An 18,867-nucleotide genomic window follows, 5' to 3' on the forward strand; every position below is an offset into this window, starting at 1 on the left:
GCAAACCAAACACTAGGATATAATTGTGTGGTGCTAGAATTGAAAAACAAGGAAGTTATTTGAGACTTAAACCAGACCCGAGTTAGAATGCGTGAAAGATCGCTTTGCAGATCTCTCATCCAACTGATATACTGAGGAATAAAACAAGGAGAAGACAACAAAAATATAAGCAAAAATATACCGAGGAAGGATGAGCAGACTGGTTCTTTTCTTGAGAAAAAGCTACAATAGAGAGCTTTAAGTTTGTAAGTTTCAATCACTTTTAATGAGGATGACATTGCGGAGCAACCATCAGAGCAGCTGTCTCAAAGATTAAGGGGTCCAGGTTCTCCAGGGGAACATACATGTGGACTTTGTATGCTTGCCACATAACCATAGAGTCCAGTTTCATCCCACATTCCAAAGATGGCTTAATTGTCTACTGTAATTAGCACTTGGATAGTAAAGAGAAATAAAGTAGAGGTGATTAACACAAAAGTACAGAAAGGACTGTTGCATTTCTGGGGAAGAGTGTGTTTATAAACCACTGTTTTTTCATAATACTTTATATAAGATTTGTACTTTTAATAAATTATGTATTTTCAGACTCACTGACAGAAAGCGGCGTAGCAGCTAAACTAATGGTTTATCACCTTTCTCATTGATTAAGTATAAGCACATTACCCATGTGATGTAATAGTTTAAATCATAAGACATAGGAGCAGAATTAGGACAATCAGCCTATCAAGTCCACTCCATCATGGCTGATTCTGGATCCCACTCAACCCCATACACCTTCCCTTGATGCCCCGACCAATCAGGAATCTATCAACTTCCATTTTAAATACACCCACGGATGGCCTCTATCTGTGCCAGACTTTTCTTTGGCTAAACAAAATTCCTCCTGTTCGAAAGGGTCACCCCTCAATTTTGTGGCTGTGCTCTCTAGTTCTGGATACCCCCACCAGAGGAAACATCTTCTCCACATCCACCTGACTTAGTCCTTCCAACATCCAGTAGGTTTCAATGAGATCCCCACGCATTCTTCTAAATTCCAGTGAGTGCAGGCCCAAAGCTGCCAAACGTCCCTCATATGTTAACCCCTTCATTCCTGGAATCATCATCAATGATAATGAGAACTCTCTCCAATGATGATACATTCTTTCTGTAGAAAAGGAGCTCAAAACTGTTGACAACATTCCAAGTGTGGCCTGACTAACATGTGACCTATTAACTAATTTACTTCTATTGAAGGAATTTCTCTTATCTTATCTGTAAAAGTGATAGATTTTTCAGAAGCACCATCATTATTCTTTTCTCTTACAGTTAGCACCGTTTCTCAGCTCTTCATTTAGTTTGCATATTATTTGTATATTTGTTTGTATTCTAAAATAAACTGCAATCTTGGAATTAACACTATTCATCATTTTTGACTCCCTGAAGAACCCCAAGGATCAGAAATTTGTTAAACAGAGACCCAACAAGCTTAACCAAAGGCTTAAGAAATCCAATAGGGAATTTAGAAGAAGCATTTTTACCTGAAGAAATGTGGAAATCTGAATGTGGAACTCATTAACACAGGGGTTAGATGAAGGAAATAGCCTTTTTGTGGTGAAGGTGGATAAACGAAGGAGGATGGGAGGAGATGGTCATGGCAAAGTATTTGAATGAGGAAAGTGTGAGGAGGTTGAAGCAGAGAATAAACAGTGGGTTGTATTGATTAGACTAAGTGGTATGATACTGTACCTGAAACCTTTGTAATCCCTGGAATTTATAAGTTTATACAGTGATTAGATTTGTGGTTTTAGGATAAGGGAAACATATTCCTTTTGATTGGAAATCAAGAACCAGAGCCCAAGGTCTTAAACAAATGAGAGGCAGATCATTCAAGCGTGAAACCAGAAAACACTTCCACATGCAAATTGTGATACAAGTGTGAAACTTTTGTTAATGAAGTTAATAGAAGGATAAATGTTAATTCTAATTCTGGCACTGATGGAGTTTTACAATCAAGAGAGAGTAAAAGAGTGTAAATTGTTTGTATGGAGTTTGATTACAGATTAGACTTGTCTCAGTGAATGGCTAGGTGATTTCCGTAAGGACAGTGACCATACACTGACACTGCACATATAGACACGTAGGCAACTTAAATACAATTAGTTCATTGACATTCAGATGACTTCTGTGTCTAAGTGAATCGAATTGACTTTATTTCTTACATCCTTCACATACATGAGGAGTAAAAATCTTTATGTTACATCTCCATCTAAATATGCCAAGTGCAATCATAGTAATTTATAATAAATAGAACAGTCAATGTAATAAAGTACACTTAATTCAGTGTGAGTTCATTAGTCTGATGGCCTGGTGGAAGAAGCTGTCCTGGAGCTGTTGGTCCTGGCTTTTGTGCTGCGTTACCACTGCCCGGATGGTAGCAACCGGAATAGATTGTGGTTGGGGTGACTTGGGTCCCCGATGATCCTACGGGCTCTTTTTACACACCCATCCTTGTAAATGTCCTGAATCATGGGAAGTTCACAACTACAGATGCGCTGGGCTGTCCGCACCACTCTCTGCAGAATTCTGCGATTAAGGGAGGTACAGTTCCCATATCAGGCAGTGATACAGCCAGTCAGGGTGCTCTCAATTGTGCCCCTGTAGAAAGTTATTAGGATTTGGGGGCCCATACCAAACTTCCTCAACCGTCTGAGGTGAAAGAGGCGCTGTTGTGCCTTTTTCATCACACAGCTGGTGTGTACAGACCACGTGAGGTCCTCGGTGATGTGGATGCCGAGGAACTTGAAGCTGTTTACCCTCTCAACCCCAGATCCATTGGTGTCAATAGGGGTTAGCCCGTCTCCATTCCTGCTGTAAATCCACAACCAGCTCCTTTGTTTTTGTGACATTGAGGGAGAGGTTGTTTTCTTGACATCACTGTGTCAGGGAGATAAATTCACACTTGCACACTTTAATTGTCCGCTTACTGTGATCAATACCATGGGATACCACCTTCTGCGATAATGAAATTTTTACAGCAACTTTGAAATGGTTAATTTATCTCTGATTAGTGTTGGTTTCGCAGATGAATCATTCCTTTCCAGTTTGAGCAGGACCATGTATGTATAACTGACAGTTCTGAATAAAATGCTTGGTCAGCAGACATCACTACCTCATTCATCAAGCATTGCTATCATAGAACTCACTTCTTTTGACAACTGATGTAAAAAATAACTACATCAACTTGAAATGGACAAGTGTCAAGTGCAACATCAAAATGAAATTCATCTCTAAACTGTAAGCAAATCAAATAATTGAAGCTACCTATTGAGTTGTCAATTACAGCTATCAAAAAAGTAAAAGGCTGGGACTTTTTCAGATATGTTTGAAAACAACAAGGTGGATAGAACATATGAAATTAGTGCAGTATAAACAATGACGTGTGCACACAAAGTCAAATCGCATGCTCCAACGCTATAGATTCTTCATAGGCTAAGTTGAAAGTAATAGATACATCACATCAGTGGCTGTGGAGACAAGTATCCTCCTGTGTCTAATAATTTTGGAATTTGGTTCTAACTTTTTTCTAGTATTTCCAGTTTCACTCCATTGGATTATGCTTGGTGATGAAACTATGAGTGCTTGCTCTCACTTTGGACAATGAAAAGTAGATGGCTTACTCATTGCAACAGGTTCAAATACTGCTTTTCATTGCCAACTACAAATATGGTAACGTCAGCTGATCTTCTGCCATTTGCCAACAGTTACAGAAACCAACAGTAGCGCTGCACAGAAGCAAAATAGTGTAACTCGCCTTCCTCCAGAACACAGCGCTCACTATGCCGTTCAGAGATACAGTAAGCAACATAATTAACCGCTGAACTGCAGGAATAGACTTTGCGAATCACTTAAACCTCTTAAATATTTGTTAGAAATATTCAGAATTGCCAGGAGAAGAAGATGCAAGAGTGAGATCTCAGTGCTGGGATCCATCAACCATATATTAAGTATTTATTGAGATGAAGTGTGGAATAGGCCCTTCCAGCCCTTTGAGCCATGCCAGCTTGCAGCCCCCGATTTAACTCTAGCCTAATCACAGCACAATTTACAACGATCAGTTAACCTACCAACATCTTTGGATCGTGAGAGGAAACCCACGCTGTCACAGAGAGAATGTACAGGCAGCAGCGGGAAATGAAGATGGGTTGCAGGTACTGTAAGCATTGTGCTAACCACTATGCTACCATGCACTAAACCATATATGTCAAACTCAAGGTCCGCGGGCCAAATCCGGCCCGCGGTGGAATTATCTTTGGCCCGCGAGATAATATCTAATTACTATTAAAGCTGGCCCCAGTAATCGAAGCGCCTATGGCATATGATATGGCTAATGCTGAGTTTATTCAGGTTCCAGGTTTTCAGGGTTTTTAGTGTTTATTCGGCAGTCTTCTTCATAAGAAACGGAATTTGTAAAGTGAAACACTTTGTAGTTATAGCAGAGACTGAGACACATGAGAGCAGGCTGAAAAAACGGAGGCAACGAAAGCTGCGTTCGCATGCGTCCGACTGATCCGGCCCGCATGAAGCTGCATTTTGCTCAATCCGGCCCGTGACCTAAAATGAGTTTGACACCCCTGCACTAGGCCTAAGCATTTTAAACAGTGTTTTAGATGTGAAGTGTCACACCTTCAGTATAAAGTTTAACAAATAATTTTGTTCTGTTATAAATAAATGGAGCATTTGATAAATGCTGCTCTGTCATTTTTCACATCACTCAAGTGCCTTTAATAAATCTCACTCGCACAAGTGATCAGTATGGCCAGGAGTTCAAACTTTCAGTTTAAAGTACAGAAAAATAAAAATCAGTCCATTTTCAATATCTCCCAAAAGAACAAAAAAAAAAGCACACATCATATTGGAAAAGACCCTGCATTCCTGATAGAGTCACTTCTGGCTAATGAAAAACTGTCACGAATTTTAAGTTATTTTAAAATGAATCTCCACAGACGTTATATAGTGATTTCCTTGGCCTAATTTATCAGTCTATATTCCTTTTTATTTGCATTAATAGAGGCTGCTGGTTAGACTGTGAGCCCTCAGAGACATTCAAGTGATCATTTTGTACCTGTGAGCCCAGGTAGATAGTTATTCTGTACTGAGCATGGGGAGGGAGTATCACTGCCATTACAACTACTAACCTTATCTTAAGATCTCACCTACAATTCCAGCTTTTAAAATGAGGAGTGGGCTCAATGGTGGCAAGGAACCTAACAATATGGCTTTCTAAACTTGCTGGATGAACTTGGGGTCAGACTGCATCCATGGTCTATGTTTCAGGTCGGGTCCCTACATCAGGACACTTGACTGCAGGGTTTTGATCCCAAACATTGACCATCCTTCTTGCTTCCACAGATACTGGCTAACCCACTAAGTTCCTGTAACATTTGATCTTTTTTTGCTCCATATTACAGCATTTATAGTCACTTATGTCTATACAATTTAGTTCATGTTGAAGGCAACTATAGACTATTGTGGACATGAACACCACTGAGGTGTACTGCCCATTGTTATGCTAGGCATCACTTTTGGCTCATTGTATCGGGGGCAGCTCTGAATTGTCCATTCAGATAAATTCGCTCAATACCAAAGGAGCCAATCTAATGGGGTGCTATTGAAACAGGAACAATATGGCACCATAGTTTATCTCTGAACAGTGCCAGTAGCTACTCAATTCAAATCAGACGTGCATGTCATCCATATAGTGATAGTGGAGCCCAGTTCTCCTGATGTATGTTTAAGTGAAGATGTTGCTTCAAAGAGATGATATTATATTACCAACTCCCTCTAGTGGCTGGAGGACGCCACATAAATAGAAAGGCTTCTCACAAAGCAGCTCAACTTGTGAGCATTAATGATGCTTGTAAAGTTAGGATGGTACCATCACGATACAAAGATCCATTAACCTGTGATCAGAATTTGGGAACCTGCTCTGGCAAAATGAACAAACGACATGGGCATGTGGTTGCCTCTCTCATTATCTGATTCCAATACTAATGCAGCTCAAACCCACAAACCGTATTACAGAGAGAAAGCAGTACATTAATTGTAATTATTTAATTGTGCAGAGAAACAATATATTTTTTCTGCTCATAGTGTGTGGCTGGTAGTTACATAAAAACATGTGAATTAGGACCAAGAGGTAACCACTCAGCTCCTCAAACTTAATAAAATCACGGCAGATCTGAATACAACTTGAGCTCATCTACCCACAGCAATCCTTCAACCTCTTTTTTAAATCAGAATTTAAGTATGATTTAAAAATATTCAAAGATCACTTTCACCACCCCTTGAGGAACAGAGTTCCAAAAACCCAGGGGGAGGGGGTACGGAGAGAGGGAGAGGGAGAGAACCTCATCTGTCTTAAATGGACAGCAACTTATCTTTAAACATTGACTCCTAATTCTGGATTCTCACATTTAAAGAAACATCCTCTCCACTTCCACCCCTCAGCACCTTAGAAGTTTCAATTAAGTTGCTGCTCACTCTTCTAGACTCTAGTGAGAACAATCCTACCCTATGCAACCTTTCCTGGTAAGGCAGCCATACCAGTCCCCATTCCAGGTATTAATCTAGTAACCATTCTCTGAATTGTTTCCTCTGTATTAGCATCTTCCCTTCAATAAAGGGACCAATTCTGTATGTGGAGCTCCAGATGTGGTTTCACCAGTGACCCATGCACAGTAACTGAAGAATAATCTCATTACTTTTGCATTCAATTTCTTGAGCAATAAACACCAGCACTCCTCCGGGTGCTCCAGCTTCCTCCCACATTCCAAAGACGTACAGGTTAGAGTTAGAAAGTTGTGGGTGTGCTGTGTCGGCCTCGGAAGCATGGTGACACGTGCAGGCTGCTCTCAGCACAGTCTTCGACCGTGTTGGTTGTTAACAAAAATGATGCATTTCACTGTATGTTTTAACATACGCTGACAAAAAAAGATCATTGCTAACCTCTATCCTTACAGTGCTTGCTTTCCTAATTAAGGTTCTACATGTATGAACAGTAGGGAACACAAGATTTCCAATTTAAATTTCTAAAAGCCCTTTGCAAATCATGAAGCAGGATACCCCAATACCTTCTACACCTAAGTGCTGTATAATCTATCATTGCTTAGATAACATGCTTCCTTATCTTTCCTGCAAAAATGTACAATACCACATTTAGATTTTAGAATTAGTGATACCATAAAACCATAAGATTTGGAGATGAATTAGGACATTTGACCCATTGAGTCTCCTCCACCATTTCATCGTGGCTGATCCATTTTCCCTCTCAGCCCCAATCTGCTGCCTTCTCCCCGATACCTTTCATGCCCTGACTAATCAAGAATCTATCAACCTCTGCCTTAAATATACATAATGACTTGGTCTCCACAGCTGCCTGTGGCAAACAATTCGAAAGATTCACCACTCTCTGGGTAAAGACATTGCTCTGCATCTCCATTCTAAAAGGACACCCCTCTATTCTGAGCCCTCTGATCTTTGACTCTTCCACCAATGGAGACATCCTCTCTACATCTACTCTATCAAGGCCTTTCACTATACGATAGGTTTCAACGAGGTCAAAGTCAAAGTCTGTCCCGAGCCCTTAGGCTCATCAGGCCGTTGCTTATGCCGGTTTCTGTGGCGTGAAGCAACTGAGAGTACGAGACTCCCCCACCCCCCGGATAGGACACCAGTCTATCACGTTTAACCCCCAGCATTTTGCCAGTACCCATTTTCAGCTGGGTGGACTGGAGCAATGTGTGGTTAAGTGCCTCGCTCAAGGACACAACAGGCTGCCTTGGCTGGAGCTCAACCTCACAACCTTCAGATCGCTAGTCCAACGCCTTAACCACCTGGCCATGTGCCACACTTCAACAAGGTCATCCCTCATTTTTCTGAATTCTAGTGAATAAAGGCCCAGAGCCATCAAATGCTTTTAATATGACAAGCTATTCAATTCAATCCTGGAATCAGTTCCATGAATCTCTTTTGAATCCTCTCCAGTTTCAGCACATCCTTTCCAAGATAAGGGGCCCCAACCTGCTGACACGTGGAACTTCCTCCATACTGCTAGTGACTTCCACAGTGAAGACTGATACAAAATACTTATTCAGTTCATCCACCATTTTCTTGTCCGCCATTACTCCCTCTCCAGCATTGTGTTCCAGCTGTTGAATATCTACTCTCGCCTCTCTTTTACACTTTATGTATCTGAAGAAACTTTGGTATCCTCTTTAATATTATTGGCTGGCTTACTTTTGTATTCTATCTTCACCTTTATAATGACTTTTTAGTTGCCTTCTGTTGGTTTTTAAGCTTCCCAATCCTATAACTTCCTATTATTTTTTGCTCTATTATAAGCCTTCTCTTTAGCTTTGACTCCTCTTGTTTGCCAAGGTTGTGTCATCTTTCCTTTAGAATACTTGTTCCTCTTTGGGAAATATATGTCCTGTGCCTTCCAAATTGCTTCCAGAAATTCCAGCCATTGCTGCTCTGCCATAATCCCTGCCAGTGTTCTTTTCCAATTAATTCTGGGCAACTCCTCTCTCATGCCTCTGTAATTCCCTTTACTCACTTGTCCCTAAGGGTTCTTTTACCTAAAGCTCTCTAATCAATTCTGGTTCTTTGCACAACAACCAATCCAGAATCAACCCTGAGCTGCTCTAAAAAGCCATCTTCTAGGCACTCGAGAAGTTGTCCCTCCTGCAATCCAGCACCAACCTGATTTTCCCAATCTAACTGCATATTGAAGTCATCATGAACTATTGTAACATTGTCCTTTTGACGTGCATTTTCTATCTCCTGTTGTAATTTGTAGGCCACATCCCTACTACTGTTCGGGGCTTGGTATACAGCTCCCATCAGGGTCTTTTAACTCTTGCAGTTCCTTAGCTCTACGATTCAAAACCTTCCAACGCTATGTCACCTCTTTCCAATGATTTGTTTTCACTTTTCACCAACAGAGCAACGCCGCCCCCTCTGTCCTTCCGATACAATGTGTATCTTTGGACATTAAGGTCCCAGCTATAATCTTCTTTCAGCCATGATTCAGTGATGCCTGTAACATCATACCTGCCAATCTGCAAATGTGCTGCAAGTTCATCTACCTTATTCCGTACACTGCGTGCGTTCAAATATAACACCTTCAGTCATTTTCGACTTTGTCCACTTTTTACGTTGTAACTAATCCTGTTGACTGTAATCAACGGCCTCTCCTCACTACACATCGCCTGTTTGTAAACCAACTATCTCATCTTCAGCATTATTATCCACCTTTCCAATGATTCTTCTTGTATTGAAATATACGTTGCTCATGACACTAGTCAAACCTTTTGATTCCTAACTTTATCTAAGGTCTTACCAATATCTGTTTCCACAACCTCTCCACCAACTGTTCTGGCACTCTGGTTCCCTTCAGCCTGCAACTCTAGTTTGAACCCCACTATGCAGCATTAACAAATCTTACCGCTAAGATATTTGTCACCCTCTAGTTCAGGTGCAAACTGTCCCTCTTCTCTATAGGTCCCACCTTCCCTGGAAGACAGCCAAAATCTTCTGCCCTTCCTTTTTACACCAACTCCTTAGCCACATATTAAATGGTATAATCTTCTTAGTTCTGGCTTCACTAGCACAGGTAGCAATCCTGAGATCACAACCCTGGAGATTCTGCCCTTTAACTTGGCACATAACTCTCTGAATTTCCTACACAGAATCTCATCACTTGTCTAACCCACGTCAATGGCACCTGCATGGACTGTGACTTCTGGCTGTTCACCCTCCCACTTAAGAATGCTGACGACTCGATCTGAGATATCCCGGACCTTGGCACTCGGGAGTCGACATACTACCCAGGAATCTTGTTCTTGCCCAGAGAAACCCCTGTCCATTCCTCTAAGAGCATGCCTCTCCTTCCTCCATTCCTTCTGAGTCACAGAGGCAGACTCAGTGCCAGAGACTTGACCACTGTGGCTTTCCGGTTGGGTCATTCCCCACCCCCCCCACCCCTTGACAGTATCCAAAGCGATAAACCTGTTGTTGAGGGGGATGGCCATGGGGTACCCTGCACTGGCTCCTTTCCCCTTCCTGACTGTCACCCATTCTCCTGTGTCCTGCCCTTTGGGTGTAACTGCCTCTTCATATGTCCTATCAGCTCCCCAAATGATCCGGAGTTCATCCAGCTCCAGCTCCTTAACACGGATTGTTAGAAGCTGTAGCTGGATGCACTTCTCACAGTTGTAGTCGTCAGGGACACTGGAGGTCTCCCTGCCTTCCCGTATCCTGCAAGAGGAGCATTCCACTATCCTGTCTGGCATCTCCACTCTCTGAGCTGAGCAGATATAAAGAAGGGAAAGAGAAAAAAACGTAACCTTGAGTTTTTCTTTCCTCTGCTTTCTCTGACTGAAGCCTCTCTTCGCTGAAGACTAGAACAGCTCAAGCCTTAAGATCACCACTCTCTGTCCACTCAGACGATGCCTCTGCCTTCCTTTAATTTGCTCTCGCTAATCAATCACCAACACCGATTGGTCGCTGGTCAAAGCTCTTGTGTCGTTGTACGCTGCCGCCTCTTATCCTCAGGCAGTGGACCTGACTGTAGTCCCCTCTTCTCAAAACCTCCAATATCCGGATTGGCTGCTGGTCAAAGCACGGTTACAGGCCCTTCTGGCTCAACGAGCCCACACTGCTCAACAACACCAACGTCACCAATTAACCTGTACGTCTTCGGAATGTGGGAGGAAACCCGAGCAGCCGGAAGAAAACCACGTGGCCACAGGAAGATCGTACAAACTCCTGACAGACAGCAGCGGAATTGAACCCAGGTCACTGCCACTGTAATAGCATTGCACTCCCTTTGTCCACTCACTTATCCTATCTCTGTCCCTCTGTAGTCTCCTCATATTCACCGCACAATTTCGAATCGAACAGAATACAGAAGCAGCCGCTAACTTCAGAGGCTGTATAGGATCTAACAATAGCAGTGCTAAAGCGTCAGTGACAAACACGTCAGAGACGCAGTGCACTACATTATACATTGCTACTATATAACTGTAAGTCTCCATATGGCGAGTTACTGATATCAACCTCGCTGGCAGGCTGGCATCCAAAAGAGCCAGGTGCTTCTCCACAGGGAGAAAGGGAACTGTCAGAGAGGAGACTTGTGCCAAATTTTCCCAGGTTGCTTTTGCACTCATTCCAGGAAAACACCTGTGAACAAGGCACCTCGATGGTATGCTGCTGCCTTTTTTTTTACCAAAGCTGGAGAAACTTGCAGAGGCAACAGCTTCAGCTGTTCTTTCCCTCTGAACAAAGAGGCTGTTTGAAAGCGAGGCTAAAGGTCACAGCGTGCAGACAAGTCTCCTCAAATCTCAGAGCCTGCACTATAAAATCATCCAAATTCTATCTTCATTTGCAAACATTTAAACACTAATTCCATTTAGAAAAGGGTAGCAGCAGACAGTCCACAAATTAGAAATCTCTGCAACCGTCCTTAAGAACATTTTCTTGCTTTAAGATGAATTCGTAAGAGATCGGGAAGCTGAATAATATAGGTGCTTGCAATGTAATTACAAACATCCAACATAATAGCATGGGAAGGTTTAATCCATATCATATTACAAAGTAAGAATTAAGTCAATTATCAGCCCTGATTGATGCCATAATCACTTCATCAAAAATTATTACACTGCTCTATTTATAGCGGCAGTTCCTCTACCATGTAAAACACATCCACCAAAGCAGATACAATGTTATGTTTATAACCCATTATTGTTGATGGTTTTGATTGCTGGCTGATAAAAAAGCACGCAGCACCTGTTCCTGCAAAGCCAGATGCTGGTGCTCCTGCTGCGAGCTCCCGACATAATAAAAGCTTCCCTAAAATTAAAACTATATACAGTACTTTCTTCAGTAAAATTCAGGACAAATTAATGAGAGAGTGATTGCAACTTCCAGAGAGCGGCTTAGACAGAAAGCGAAAATCAGCGTGGGAATTCAGGTGAAGGGGGAAGGAGGAGCTGCCGGCTACCAGCAGTGCTGGTAGTGATTCTTTCTTCCTTCAGACTGTAAGTATTTACCGGTAAATCATTTTCTATTACTTAATGAGTAGCTTCATACTTTTGAAAGAAAAGCTTTCAATAGTCTAAGGGCAGACATAATAAATTAACTTTTAGTAGAAAAACTAATGGACTATAAAAATTTAGAAATAAAAACCAAAAAATAAAAATGCTGGAAACACTCTTCCCAGCATTTTCTGTATTTATTTCAGATTCCCAATGTCCGCGATTTTTTTTTTTTGATTTTCATATAAAGCTCCAAATGTCAACTGAACCGCATCCTGAACCTAATGAACACAAGTCAACATTTCATAAAGGTTGGCAGGACGGGTGATTTATTGCAGGGGCAGCAGGTGCTAGTTGGAGATCAGAGCAGTGCCCTGCAACCTTAGCTGCAAGCGAGTATTTGCCTCTCTGGGGACTTTACCTCAGGGTGTGTAGTCTCTCAGCGGACTTTGGCTGAGGGAGTGGTAGCCCTGGGGACTCTCATAGCACTTAAGAAATACCTGGTTGAGCATTTGGGCCACCAAGGTACGGAAGATCACTGACCCAGGATTGGAACTCGATGGTCAGTATGAATATGGTGGCTAAAGGACCTGGTACTATGATACCATAACTCTCTTTGAGATAAATGGCACTGGCAAATGAGAAACTGCCTCCATTGAAATGGGCTTCTTTGGAAGTGGACTGATTAGTGTCCTGGCAAATTGAATAACCAGGACTGCTGATCAGACTTCAAACTTAAAACTGTGGAGGTTCAGGTGATGTTTAATCTGTTTAATAAACAAAATGTGAAACAAATACAGGGAGAGCAGAAGGCAGTGATACTGGAGCAGCAAAGGGGACCAAGATAAGGAACAATGTAAAAAGTCAATGTTAATGGAGATCAATGCATTCACTATCTCTGCAGCTACCTCTTTTGAAAAACTAGCCATTAAGTCCAGGAGATACTGGTCCTTAAACCATTTGATAATTTATTCATCAAGGAGCCACAGTACAGATACAACGTTTAGGATTCCCTGGGTTACAGATCGCCTGACTTATTGAAATCTGATTGATGCAAATTGTCCAATACATTTTAAAGTTTCTTTCAAGAAAGTAATAAAGATTAAAGGTGAGCTTTATTTGTCACATATACATTGAAACATTAAAGCATTCAGTGAAATGTGTGGTTTGTGTCATCATTGATCCAGCGCTATCTTGTGTCCTCAACATACCAACACTAACCCACACACCTTTGGCATGTGGGAGGAAGCGAGAGCACCCAAAAGAAATGCACGCGGTCATGGGGAGTACGTACAAACTCTTTACAGACAGTGGCTGGCACTATAAAGCATTACGCTAACGTGCCTCATAATTACTGTGCAGAATAATGTTTTGTGCTATTTATTAATGACTGCTGGGTGGGGGGCATGGAGATATGGCTCTACCAAAGGGAAGGTAAGGCTTTCCCTCCCTTCACTAGCCTGCAGGTCACCTTTGGGTAAGGTGTTGCACCTGCATCACCCCCGATCAGAGTCACACGAAGCCGTAGGAGCAGGTGCTGGCTGGTCTTATGAGCAGCTGGTCCATCTCACAAGTCCTGGTTTTGCGACCACTGAGGCCAGGCAGACAATCTCTGAAGAGTATTGATAATGGTTGGGGTCACTCATCTTGTAAAGACACTGCCCAGAAGAAGACAATGGCAAACCATTTCCGTAGAGAGATTTGCCAAGAACAATCACGGTCACGGAAAGACCATGATCGCCCATGTCATACAACACGGCACATAATGAACAAATGACTAATGACTGGGTATAGTATATACATTGGCTTAATGATAGGTCATGTGAGATTGAATATTCAGTGAAATGAATGAATTACAGCAAGAATAAGCGGAACAATGATGAGATTTAGGTTATTATAGAAAATGGACATTTCCGACCTACAAAGAAAATAGCTCAGGACAGAACTCCCCAGTGAGTAACCAGCATTTGGATTTCCAAAGACATTCTGTACAATACCACATGAAAAATGGTACAAGGAAAGGGTCACGGGGTAGTGTGCTATTAACATGGCTAGGGAATTGATTAACAGATTGGAAGAATAAAGACAGAGCAGTTATTATCAAGTTGACAAAATGAAACTCGCATGTGGCTCAGGGATCAGGACTGGGGCTCAACTACTTACAATTTACATTAATATTCATCTGCCATTATAACTAGAGAACAGCTTACAGTCACAATATAGATTAATAAAAAATGTTTTCTTTTTCTAACTTCTACAGATCCATGCCCCCCGCCATTCCCACTGCTGAAAAAAACTTTGTCACTTCGTCATAGTATATCTCTATGTATATAGAGATACACCTGGCAATATTTCATTATAAACTGCAGCCTCTACCATTTATTACAGCCTTCATGGATTCACCTGTCACAGTGAAATTACATCCTCCTGTCAATTGTAGTCCAACCATGTTCAGCTGTTTGCCTTCCATTACAATCAGGAGTCATTGCAGACAGTCAGCCTCTCAGCAAATGAAGGGGTCCTTCCTTGCCTACTTGCAGCAACACCTAAGCAATATTATAGACTGACAAATAGCAAGGATTAATTGTGCCACAGATGTCAGGAAGTAACCAATTAGAACAAAAGAGTGTTAATCTCTTGCCTTCAACATTCAATGGCACTACCACACAAAGTATCTCATCTTGAGGATCCCTATCAACTAAATACTGGAATGGATTTGCCACAGAAATATTATCACTATAGTATAAGATAAGGTTGGAGCTGGAGTATTCTGTGACAAGTCTACTGACACCTTTGCACCATTGAAAATGTACAAGTCAAGAGTGTACTGCAATATCCTCTTTTATGCCTGGATGAGTGCAACATCAACAACACTCAACCCCATTCAGAATCAGAATCAGGTTTACTATCACCGGGTGCATGTGTCGTGAAATTTGTTCAGGATAAAGCAATCTGCTTGACTGCTATCCCATTCCGCCATCATCTACAAAATGCAGTGTAATTAGTTGCCCAGGCTGTTCTGACCCAAGCTTGTGACCTCCATTGCCAAGTACAGGTGCAGTAGCAGGTGGGAGCACTACAATCTAGGCAGCACAGTGGCTAAACTCGTAGATTTTTCTGCTTGACAGCTATAGTGACCCAGGTTAAATCCTGACCTCCAGTGCAATTCAACTTGCAGCTGCTCAGGTTTCTTCTGAATGCTCCAGATTCCATCCAGAGCCCAAAGACTTGTGACTTGGTAGGTTGAGTGGCCACTGTAAAGTGCCCTGGGTGTGTTGGTTAGTAGTAGATCCTGGGGGAACATAAACAGAATACAATGGGATCAGTGCAGGCTTAGTGTGAATACTGCTTGACAGATGGTGTGTTGCTCAGCTGGAGGGCCAGTTTAACGCTACAAGACTTAGTGATCTCCAGATTCCCTTTTAACAAATATAAAAGCAAAAAGAGAAAATGCTGGAAACACCCCTACTCATTATCTGATAAACTGTTTACAACTAAGCACCATGCTCACCCCAAATTTACCCGACCAGAGACATACTCCCTCCTTGCAGGTTCACAAAGTTCTTCAGTCTCCTTTTCATTTCCAATAAAGAATCTCTCACCTAAAGAGACACTTAGAGAGGCACATGGATGTGAGGAAGATGGAAGGATATGGACATTGTGTAGGTAAGAGGGATTAGTGTTTGCGTGTTTTTGATTTACCTTTTGGCTGTTTTGGTACAACATTGAGAACCGAAGGGCCTATTCCTGTGCTGTATTGTTCTATGTTCTATCTACCAAACTCTCATCCCACCCCCCATTGAGGATTAAGAAAATTCCTTAATCAGATTATGGAAATGTGCAAAAATAATGGGATTGTTGTCATGGGGGATTTCAACTTCCCTAATTATAAACTCGAAATTTCTTAGTGCAAGGGGTTTAGATGGGGCAGAACTTAATTAAGTTTCCTGATTGGTCAGGACTTTACAGGATATGGCGAGAAGGCAGGTGTATGGGGTTGGGTGGGATCTGGGATCTGTCATGATGGAATGGTGGAGCAGATTCAAAGGGCTGAATGGCTTAATTCTGCTCCTATGTCTTATGGTCTATGGTCCTTGAAAGCATCTACACAGGTTGATAGTGTGGTTAAGAAAGCTTATGGATTGCTTGCTTTCATTAGTCAAGGCAATGAGTCCTTGGCTAATTAAGTCAGGAGGTTATGTTGGGACTTTATAAAACTCTGGAGTATTGCATACAGTTCTGGTCACCTCACTATAGGAAAGATGTTGAGGCTTTAGAGAGGGTGTAGAAGAGGTTTACCAGGATGCTGCCTGGTTTAGAGGGCATGTGCTACATTGAGAGGCTGATAAACTTGTGTTGTTTTCTTTGGAGCGGCAGAGGCTGAGGGGAGATCTCATAGAGAGATTATGAGAGATCTAATCTGATGAGATTATGAGAGGCATAGGCAGTGTAGACAGGGGATATCTGTTTCCCAGGGTTGAAATACCAATTACCAGAGGGCATGAATTGAAAGCGAGATGACGTAGGTTCAAAGGGGATGTAAGGGGTAAGTTGTTTACTCAGAGAGTGGTAGATAGCTGGAATGCACCGCCTGGTATGGTGGTAGAGGCAAATACATTAGAGGCTTTTAATTTACATAGGCATGTGAATGTGAGGAAGATGGAGGGATCTGAACATTGTGTGGGTAGGAGGGATTAGTGTTTGGGTTTTAATTTGCCTTTTAGCTGGTTCAGTACAACATTGTGGGACAAAGGGCTTGTTCCTGTGCTGTACTGGTTATGTTCTATGTAAATCTTTTGATTACATTGCTCTACCCACAGGTGTTGTTTGACCTGCTGTGTGTTTTGGGCATTATATATATATATCCAATATCTGCTGTTGTTTTTTTATTATTTTCACTGACCTGGAAGTCCTTTCATCATCATTAGGTCTATTGCTCTGGGACTCCTTACCCAGCACACCAGGAGTACCACCACCATTGCGAGCTTACAGCCACAGCTCATCAGAAACTTCTCCAGAGCATTAAACACTGGTTTTGCAAGTAATGCCCAGAGTCCAAAAATAAATGAATGGAAAAGTCAGGATCAACTATTGTCTTTGGGTGATGTTACAGAGATGTTACACTCAGTGGCCACTTCATTAGGTACATCTGATCCTTAAAGCAAATATCTAATCAGCCAATCATGAGGCAGCAACTCAATGCATAAAAGCACGCAGACATGGTCAAGAGGTTCAGTTGTTGTTCAGACCAAACATCAGCATGGAGAGGAAATGTGATCTAAGTTACTTTGACCATGGAATTGTTGTTGGTGTCAGATAGGGTGGTTTGACTATCTCAGAAACTGCTAATCTCCTCGGATAGTCACAGACGATAATCTCTTGAGTTAACAGAGAATGGTGCGAAAAATCAAAAAACATTCAGTGAGTGACAGTTCTGTGGATGAAAACACCTTTTATTGACAGAGGTCAGAGAAGAACGGTCAAACTAATTCAAGCTTATAGGAAGCCATCTGCAACTCAAATAACCATGCATTACAGCAGTGGTGTGCAGAAGGGCAGCTCTGAGTAAGCAACATGTCTTGAATTAGATCGGCTACAGCAGCAGATACACTCAGTGGCCACTTTATTAAGGCTCATAGATGAAACTGGGTCTTCACCTGCATATATTTATACAATATTAATACCTCAAAATAAATAGCAAGATTTTTGACATCTTATGAGGAAATATAACTAATTGGAACACAATTTCTCTGGAGGTCAGACACAAGAACAGCACCACTATGCCACCTCCACATGAATCTGTAATTATGAACTTATATTTATAAGTTAGTTAGAGTCTGTCCTGAGCCTCATAGGCTCATCAGAGCGGTGATTATGCCGATTTCTGTGGCGTGAAGCGACTGAGAGTACGAGGACCCCCCCCCCCCGGATAGGATGCCAGTCTATCACGAGTTTAACCCCCAGCATTTTGCCAGTACCCATTTTTAGCTGGGTGGATTGGAGCAATGTGTGAGTAAGTGCCTTGCTCAAGGACACAACATGCTGCCTCAGCTGGGGCTCGAACTCACGACCTTCAGATCGCTAGTCCAACACCTTAACCACTTGGCCACCCGCCACACACATTTATAAGTAGTTTCTATTATAAATATGATCCCAGCCATTGATCATATTTTCCAGTAAGATGGTGGGGTGGAGACAGTAACCTCTCCAGGTCAAACCAAAGGTGCTATTATCATTTTTAAATAGCTTTTTTTTTACTATTGTAGGACACTGCTGGACATTAAAAACTTCAAGTTTGTAGGTCTTCCCCATCAGAGAGTTGCTCATTAGCAGAAGAGCTGAACTTGGTGCAGACCGTGTTACTACCTGCTACAGAAAGGCATAGAAATTAGCGTACGAAGGCAGTGTGCAGCCTAACAGCGAGACTTGGACCTTCTTCTTGTGATTGCAAGACACTGTTGGACATGGGTAATATAAAATCTGCAAGTCTGGTTCACTGGTTTATTGGCGAGACCGATGGCGGAGGAGCTGCTTGGCTTTGGTTGTGGCACAAACTAGGCCTCGTGCCACAGAGTTGTCTTTTCCAGGTGCCCAGGAGCTGAGATGCCAGAGGCAGCATGGCACGACGTCCATACTGGACTGGGGCCTGTCCCTTTTTGTTGGTGCTGCCCTCCAGTGTTCGCTCAGTGGTCTGCATTCATCTGCAGATTGCTGTGGGCTTGTTCTTGTCGACAACATCATGTACCATCAATCTACAGGACATGACACTCAGAGACTTGAACAATTTTTTTTT

At 42.1% G+C, this 18,867-nt stretch overlaps 1 protein-coding gene across 2 annotated transcripts in view; it reads right to left on the reverse strand.

Moving 5' to 3' along the window:
• The window catches only part of LOC140734236 (neurite extension and migration factor-like), a 278,558-nt gene that overhangs the window by 90,441 nt on the left and 169,250 nt on the right, over window positions 1–18,867 (reverse strand). The window contains exon 1 of one of the 2 annotated variants that reach the window (XM_073057930.1): window positions 15,230–15,341. The exons of the other annotated variant lie outside the window; for it this stretch is intronic. The gene's annotated coding sequence lies outside the window, so the exon portion shown is untranslated. Of the gene's footprint in view, window positions 1–15,229; window positions 15,342–18,867 lie in introns of those variants that run through there. 2 annotated transcript variants of the gene reach the window in all.

The sequence above is a fragment of the Hemitrygon akajei genome, chromosome 10 (genome assembly GCF_048418815.1).
Source record: "Hemitrygon akajei chromosome 10, sHemAka1.3, whole genome shotgun sequence".
In the NCBI taxonomy this organism is placed as follows: Eukaryota; Metazoa; Chordata; class Chondrichthyes; order Myliobatiformes; family Dasyatidae; genus Hemitrygon; species Hemitrygon akajei.